Genomic DNA, 8,143 nt, shown 5'->3' with positions numbered 1-8,143 from the left:
TTTTTAGTCTGTTTATTTGCTTGGTTTCCCCCTACACTCACACATTGCTTCCATGCAGCTGTTGGACGGAATTAAAAATGTGTCTCTTTTAGCCTTGCTGAGGCTTGCTGGGCAACAATTTCATGCCCACTTATGTTTCTCCCACTGATACTAGTCAATCCTTTCATTATGAACCAATCAGAGAGCAAGCATACGAATTCAGATGATGGTAAACAATCAAAAAATCTTTTCCCCCCAGTGTAAAAAAAGACTTGGTGAATTTGGTTAAGACTAAAATTGAGTCCTTGAGCCATTCCAATGACTTGGGAAGCACCTTTTCACAATTTGGACCATTTTCAAACTCCTTTTGAACTGTTATCTACTCACAATATTAGATGAATGCTTACTCTATACTAAATTATAACTCATTGATTTTATGAAAAAATCACTTATGACATCCAAAAATTCATCATCAATATGAATATTTTAACATTCTTCTATAAGAATTCTAAGGAAAGTAGCAGAAACATCTTTTGAATTTAAAAATTTTTTATTTTCTCTTTTATGTAAAACAAGTACTGATCATAAAATCTAAATATTATCCAGGCCATTTAACTATTTGCTTAGAAAGCAGTGGTGAATAAATGTTTATTTCATGTTCAGAGATGCTGAATTTGATGTTTCAGTCACATGGGAATAGTAGTTTTTATTCTCTTATTTTTCCCTTTAGCTATGTGAATAATTACTTGCTAATTTTTCTATTTCCTCCATCTTTTTTAGACAGAGTTTACTTACATTACTAACACACTGAGTGGGAATGCTTTTCTCCCCAAGCTTTGGCTGCAAATACATCAAAAGAACAAGTGTCCTGAGGTTTGCTGACAATAAAGCCAATGGTAAAGCAAATGTTTTTGGTATCACATGCACTGTGGCATGTGAGTCATAATGGCTTTCCAAATTTGTATTTTGGTCAAACCATTCTAGGCAGCTAGACTGTGTCACTCACTGACAGAACTGGCCAGGGATCGTGTGGCCCCTGGAACATCTTTAGAAAGATGTCTGGTCACAGCTCCACAGGTTTTGCTTCTTTGACTTTGCCTTCTTTCCACTTTAACTTGCTCCTGCCTGATAAATATCAGCAGTTCCCTACTCATACCTTCAGTTTTAGTGCTCCTTTGGGAGATCAGCAAGGCAGCTGTGTAATGGACCAAAGTCAGGGAGAAACTGATAATATCCACCTGACAGCTTTCTCCATGTTGAGGGCACCTCAGGCTTCCATTCTTCTCTCCATCAATTGTACAGGGTTAAAATAATAGGAGTCTACTTTTGAATGCTTAAATTATTCTAAGAATTTGTTTCTACTCAAGAGAAAATGCCAGTGGTTTTTGACCATGGTTGAAATGTAATTATTGCATAATCCCCTTAAAATTTTGTTTTTAGAACTTCAAGACCAAATATAGTCATTTCAGAAAAAAAAAAAATGCAGGAATTGCTGGTGTTTTCTGTTAAGTGGGAGACTCTAGAAGCTCAACTCTAACTCATTGTCCCTCCCCTCCCAATCATCAAGGGTCCTGAAGTTCCACCATAATTTGTTCCTTTGGTTTCTTTTTGGCTAAATGTCCTCCAGGAGTTTCCAATTAAAATGCAGCTGCTCCTGGAAGGATTACTTTAAGCTTTTTATTATTATACAGCCTAACAAGGCCTTGCGAGATTGATACCTAACACTGTCATATGGAGCTGAAGGTGAATAGCAGAGAAGCAATGGAAATAGAAGTTTGAAGGTGCCACGTTCAAATTTTGGCAACTCACAAAATTGATGAAAACCCATCCAGCTTCTCAGAATCTAAAATGTTTATTGGTTTAAAAATAATCCATATGTGAATTCTTTGATTAATTCACTTATTTCAATTTAATTTAACTCTACAGATATTTGTTAGGTATATTCTATGTTCCAACTAGTGTGCCAAGTCTAAGATTAGCAAGACAGGTGTCCTCGCTTAAGAAAATCACAAGTAGAAGAGATAGACATTCGAAAAACTAATATTAACACACAAGGCAGACCAAAGTAAGTGCCAAACAGAGATAGTGACAGCAAGCTATGGGGAGGAGGAGGAAAGCTGTTTATTCTGTTTGACAGATCAAAAAGACACTCACAGAAGTGATGAAATTTGATTTCAGTTCTGATTGATAAGTGGTAAGTGGATAGGGAATAGGGAAAGGACATTCCAGGCTGAGGCAACAGCGAGTGCAAGGATTGGAGGTCTATTGTTGTTTTGAGAATGATCTGTTATCTGGATCGGCTTCAATTCTGGGTCTATGGCAGACATAGTGGGAGAGACCAACTGATCAATGATTGTTGGGTGTTTTTATCCATATGTGTAAGGCATTTGGCTACAAAATGGCATGATATACATAAATAATAAGTTATAGAGCAACACACATACACATACACACACACACGCACACAAGGGTAATAGTCTTATTTTCTTACAACTTTCTATACCACAGCAAATACTTCTCTTCATCTTTTAAACTTCTCAAAGTAGAGAGGACAGGAAAATGAGTAGGTGGCTAAGAGTGACCTAGAATGGGTCCTCAACAGGGGCCCCAGTGTGCTCCAGAGAGACAAACATGGGAAATAGCTGAACCAAGGGCCTGGAGAACTTTTCTCCCCTTTCTGAGGGGGACCTTTGAGAAATCCTGGAGAGACACATGTCAAAGTAGATGTTACTAAACCAACATTGCTATCCAGCCAGTTAATAAAAATATGGTAATGTCCTCTGAAGTACCAACCATTGGGTTTAATGCTAGGAATAGAATGGTTAATGAAATAGAGGCTAGAGACTTGTTAAGGAGAAATATATGAACTAATAACAACAATAATGAGTAAAAGCAATAGTTAAAACTCAAGATACTAGACAAACCAAAGAGTTTTTCACTTTGCTATGGAGGCCAAGAAAAGTCAATAGACAAAGTGAATCTTGAAGGATGAGTAAAGCTTTCTCATGGCCAAGAAAAAGGGAAAGATATTCTACAGATGCAAAGGCAAAAATTGCACAAATTATTTGAGGAACTGTACGTGGTTCGGGACAGAGAAGAGACAGAAAATAGAGAGATATGAAGAGAGAAGATAAGAGATGGGTAGGAGTCAAATCTTGAAGGACCCTATATGACATGTAAAAGGATTTAAATTATATTGCATAGGAAATGTGCTTCATTAGGGAGCTTTAAGTAAAGTGTTTATGTAAGCAGAGTTAACTTTTGGAAAGCACTCATTGGCATTCTTGGGGAGGGTGGGTTGAAGAAATCACTTTGGAGAGATAAGGATAAGTGAGTCTGCCTGAACCAAAGAAGTGTCAGAGGAAATAAAATAAGGGTCAGATTCAGTAAACATTTCAGAAATAGAATAGATATAACTTAATATATAACAATCAGGTAGTGAGGAAATTTTGAAGAATAGAGAGAGGTTTAGAATGAACGGCTCATCCTTTTTTTTAAAAAAAAAAAAAACTTAAAAAACATAGAGAACCAACTTCTAATTATATCTCTGACCTTATATTCTTCTGAGAGGGCTTTTGTATCATTTTTGGCTTTCACATCTCCATCTTGAATCCTAACATCTAGTTTAGCATTTCTCTATTTCCTCACAAAGAGTTAGAAAAAGTAGATAATTCTCTATTCCCACTTATGCCAATTTCGGTTGTATCAGTATAACTTTATAATAAATGTATACACACTCGGTATGTATTTGTCAGAGTCACTGAGGAAAACAGCCAGAAAATTCAATAGGTCAATAGAGGGATTTTAAACCAAGGAACTAATTATACAAGTCTTGCATGATCAAGCCAAATGTTAACAATAGCAGGAAGCCACTGCTACCAATTAGGCTGAAGGAACAAAGAAAAGGCTCGAGTGTGCCTATGCAGAGTTAGACTATGATGGGAGCTACCCTACAAAGGGACAGACTGCCCATTTGGAGCTGGCACAAGAGAGGAAAGTAAACCACAGCAGATAAAGCCACCTAAAGCAGAGAGGGAGGAAGACACATCCTGGACACTCTCTTTGTTCCAGCTTCTCATTCCTTCCAGAGTCTCCTGCATCTCCCTGAAGCTCATTTGGGAAGGAAGATGGGAAATGTAGTTTGCAGAGACCAGATGCCTATATAAAACCAGGAAAGAGAGGTTGACGGATATATCTCAGAGCAAATTCATAACTAACTGGCACATATACATATGTGTTTATTTACCCTTAAAGTAACATATTGCATGCATAAAAATAGACTTATAGAGTATATCATCTCAGATATAGAAGATATATTCTTCTTTTCCAGATTCTGTCAGATATTGCCATGCAAGTATATTTTATTCATATTTCTTTGTATTTATTTACTACATAAATTCAGAAGAGGATCACAATTTCAAAATTCAAAATTTTTATACAATGATGCTTGTAAGTCAGTTATTGGTTATTTTATTTTCTTCATAATTTAATCCAGTTTTTATCCACGTAGTTTTCTTAGTCTAAATTGTCACATGGACTCATTTCCTGTATTACATAAGTGCTGAAAGACAAATATTCTTTCTTTACTTATACACTTGTACACCCAACTCAGGGCTCAGAGCTGGGGTACTGAATAAATACTGTTTGCGAATGAATTCATAGAAGTAGAGTTTGCAAGGTGACAGTTTATTTCTTGTTTCCATTTGCTTTTCATTCCCCGGCAGTTCACAGTAACCTTAGAAATGTATTCAATGTGAAGAGTTCTAACACTAGGTTAATTTGTGGCAAGATGAATATGTTTTCCCTTCATCAAGCTACATTTACTTTAAAGTCCATAAAATAGTTTTATTCACATTGCTGTTAATTGCAGAACTCCTGGTAATCTGCCAAAGATAATGACGTTTGCCACTTTTGATCAGTGCTCTACTATAGAATGACTTGTTCAGACCCTTGCTGAGAAAGAAAAGAAAAAACTTATTAAATGGATTACACCACATTTCTTGTATGTCTAGTACCAAACTGAGCTGAGATCAGAAAGTGTGATAATGTCATGATTCATCTTTGTAACTCAGAAACAAAGAAACACTCAAATATACATCAGGTCTGTGAAAGTTCTTCACCCATGTGTTTTTCCCTCAACATTCTATCATCTCATTATATTAAATCAATAGTAAGCTTAACTGAATATTTCCTATAACTTTAATTTCATTTGAACTTAAAGATAATAGTTAAATCCAGAGTCACAGTTTCACAAGGGAGTTGGGCAGATAACTTAGAAGAGTAAAGCAGGATGTGGCCCACAGGACACACGCCCCATCTAAAGAAAGCAACTGCTTCTCAGCATCGTTCCACGCTTATGCAACAAATGACACCTGCTATCTACCAAACCCTGTTCTAAATGCGGGAATACAGCAGTAAACAGACAAAATCTCCACTCTATTGAAATTTTATATTTTAGTAGTAAAAGACAGATAATAAACAAATTAATAAGTTATTACGTAGTAAGTTAAATGAAGACAAGTCCTGAGGAATTAAGCATAGTAGCATAAAGGTATATCAGGTGCTGGGGGAAGAGGTTTGCTCTCCAGGTGGACAGCGACATGGGATGAATTACCTATAGGATGTGGACCATCAAGCTATATGGATATTTGGAAGGGAAGGTGTGTCAGGCAAAGAATATGAGTTCAAAGGGCCCAGGGGCAGTGGTTCTCAGAATTTGCTGGACATTGGAATTACCTCGGCATCTTTAAAAATTACTGATATCTGGCTCCCAATCCCAGACATTGTGATTAAATTACCTCGAGGCCCAACCTGAGCCTCAGGAGTTTCAAAAGCTCCCCCAGGTAACTCTAACATGCATGGTGTGGGAACCCCTGCCCCAATGCTTCACCCAATTATTGTTATGCAGCCCCATGCTTCTGACCTTTTCAGGTATGGTCGGCAATACAATTTTTTTAATCTTTTAATATATAAATATAGTTTTTCTTTTTAATCTTACAAGCCAAAGAAACTACCTCTGAGCCAGATCTAGCCTATAGGTTACTAGTTTGCAAGTTGTGATTTAATGGAGTGAATCCATCAATAGCCCAAAAGATAAGAATATTCCCTATGTGTCAAGGTCAGCACAAAAATATGGCAGCTTTAAAAGAAACAAGTATGGATGTGGAGGAAGGCCAGCTTATGCTCTCCATAGCTCTGAGCCACAGTGGAGCATCACCACTCAATCTTAGGACTATGCCTCAGCCCTCTGCTACTTCCGCTCCATCTTCTCAACTCACTTTGACTTGGTTCACAAGTTTGACTTACTTTTTGGCTTCTCTTTTTTACTTTGATGTTACTGACAAAATTGATTCCACTGGACTCAGTTACATATTTTGGTTGTATCTAGCATGTGTAGTAGAATCTCATTTTAAAGAATATGTCCATATAGATATCTTAATAGACAGATAAAACAGTTTGGAAGAATATACCAATGTTATTATATTTATCTCTGCAAGGCAGAATTTACGAGTGGTTGAGCTTTCTTCTTGATTGCTGTCAATAATGAGTGATTTTTAAAATGAGTTTATGTTACTTCTAGAATCCAAGACATTTTTGCATATCGGGCATTTCTAGACAGAAAGGGATTGTGTCTTAGTCATTCATATACATATATAGAAAAAAGAGAGAGAGAGGGCCTAACATACTGTAGGTGCTAGATAAATATATGTAAAACGAATGAATGGAATAAAGAGGCAGAAGTTTTCAATACAAACTTATTTGTGTTTAAGTGCAAGTATGTGCCAGAGTTCAGTGAAAAATCTTCTTGTTTTTGTCTTGCATTCAAAGCAACCAGCTCTCTCAGATATGAAAATGGGGAGGGCTTGTAAAGGAGATGAGAGGTGAAGATGGAGCAGGATGTGAACATTCTCAATGGTCTTTCCATATTTTTTTACAAAACTCAAGTTTGTGCAAATTTTCTAAAATAGCCACTGTCCTCTTTCCAGGTGGATTGCCCATCACCACTTTAGCCCATTGTATAATACAGCTCTGACAATGAGGTTATCAGTGAGAAATATAAGGATTTTTATAATTTAAGAATGTATTACTTTTTTTAAATGTTAATTTATTATTGATATCCTCTCTACGATGGAAGTGGGAATTTAGGCAGCTGATTTGTGTTTTTGTGTTGAACACTGGCTGTAAAATAGGTTATTGGCTTTCAGTGGGCTGAAGCTGCCCCCCTCCCAACCCCAGCTCTCACCCCACTTAACCTTATTAGCATTACCTGGATAGAAAAGAAGCTGTGGACAAGACAAATGAAGCTTGTTCAATAGCAAGTTCCAGATTGCTAGAGCCAGGGTTGTCCCTAGGATTTGCATTGCCCAGAGATTTGCAAACTTTAACAGTGGGACTATTTTTTTCCCCCAGAAGAAATCTGACTGCACTGTCACTGCATAAAACATATAAATGTAGCATGGCTTTAGTTAAAGCGGAGGCCTGAGACTTATTGTTTTTTGAGGTGACCTGAAGGATCATCTTAGAATACTAGGGCTCCTCAAAGCAGTTTTAATAACCACTGAACTAGTCCAAGCTCCACATTCTACTGATATTGAAACTGAGCCCCAGAAAGACTGTGACTCATATTATACTATCAAGTTAATGTGCAGAGAAAAACACCTCTTGAATGTTTAATAGTGATGATGAGTGGATTCTTAATGGCCTTATCCAGTTTGTGGATTAGTCTTGCCATCTGTTTCATCTATTCTTCTCTAAGGCTGCCTGCCCTGTGGCTATTTCACACTCATTAATAGCTCCATCAGCAGTCTAGTAAAGGGAAAGAAGATGGAAAACTGAAATCCCTTATTAGATCTTATCTAGAGGAATAAAGATTAAAACTAATGAACATGGTAAGATATATGTTGGCTCTGGCTGGGTCAGGAGTGCATTCAACCCTGTTCCTGGTCTGTTTTAATACTTCTTTCTGCAGCCATGTGTTTCCACTCACCCCAATGTTAGCCAGATTTGCTTTCTGACCAAACATAAGACTTAGGAAAGTTTCTGCTCAAAGCAAAGACTAAATTCAATATCAAACTCAATCTTACTTGGATTGAGGTGTTGTAGCTGGCACCAGATTCCATCTGGGTTCTCTCTCCCCTTGTTTGGAAATTTCTGATGGTTCCAG

Source organism: Pteropus vampyrus, unplaced genomic scaffold (assembly GCF_000151845.1).
Source record: "Pteropus vampyrus isolate Shadow unplaced genomic scaffold, Pvam_2.0 Scaffold136, whole genome shotgun sequence".
In the NCBI taxonomy this organism is placed as follows: Eukaryota; Metazoa; Chordata; class Mammalia; order Chiroptera; family Pteropodidae; genus Pteropus; species Pteropus vampyrus.
Note: the sequence above shows the minus strand (reverse complement) of the source record.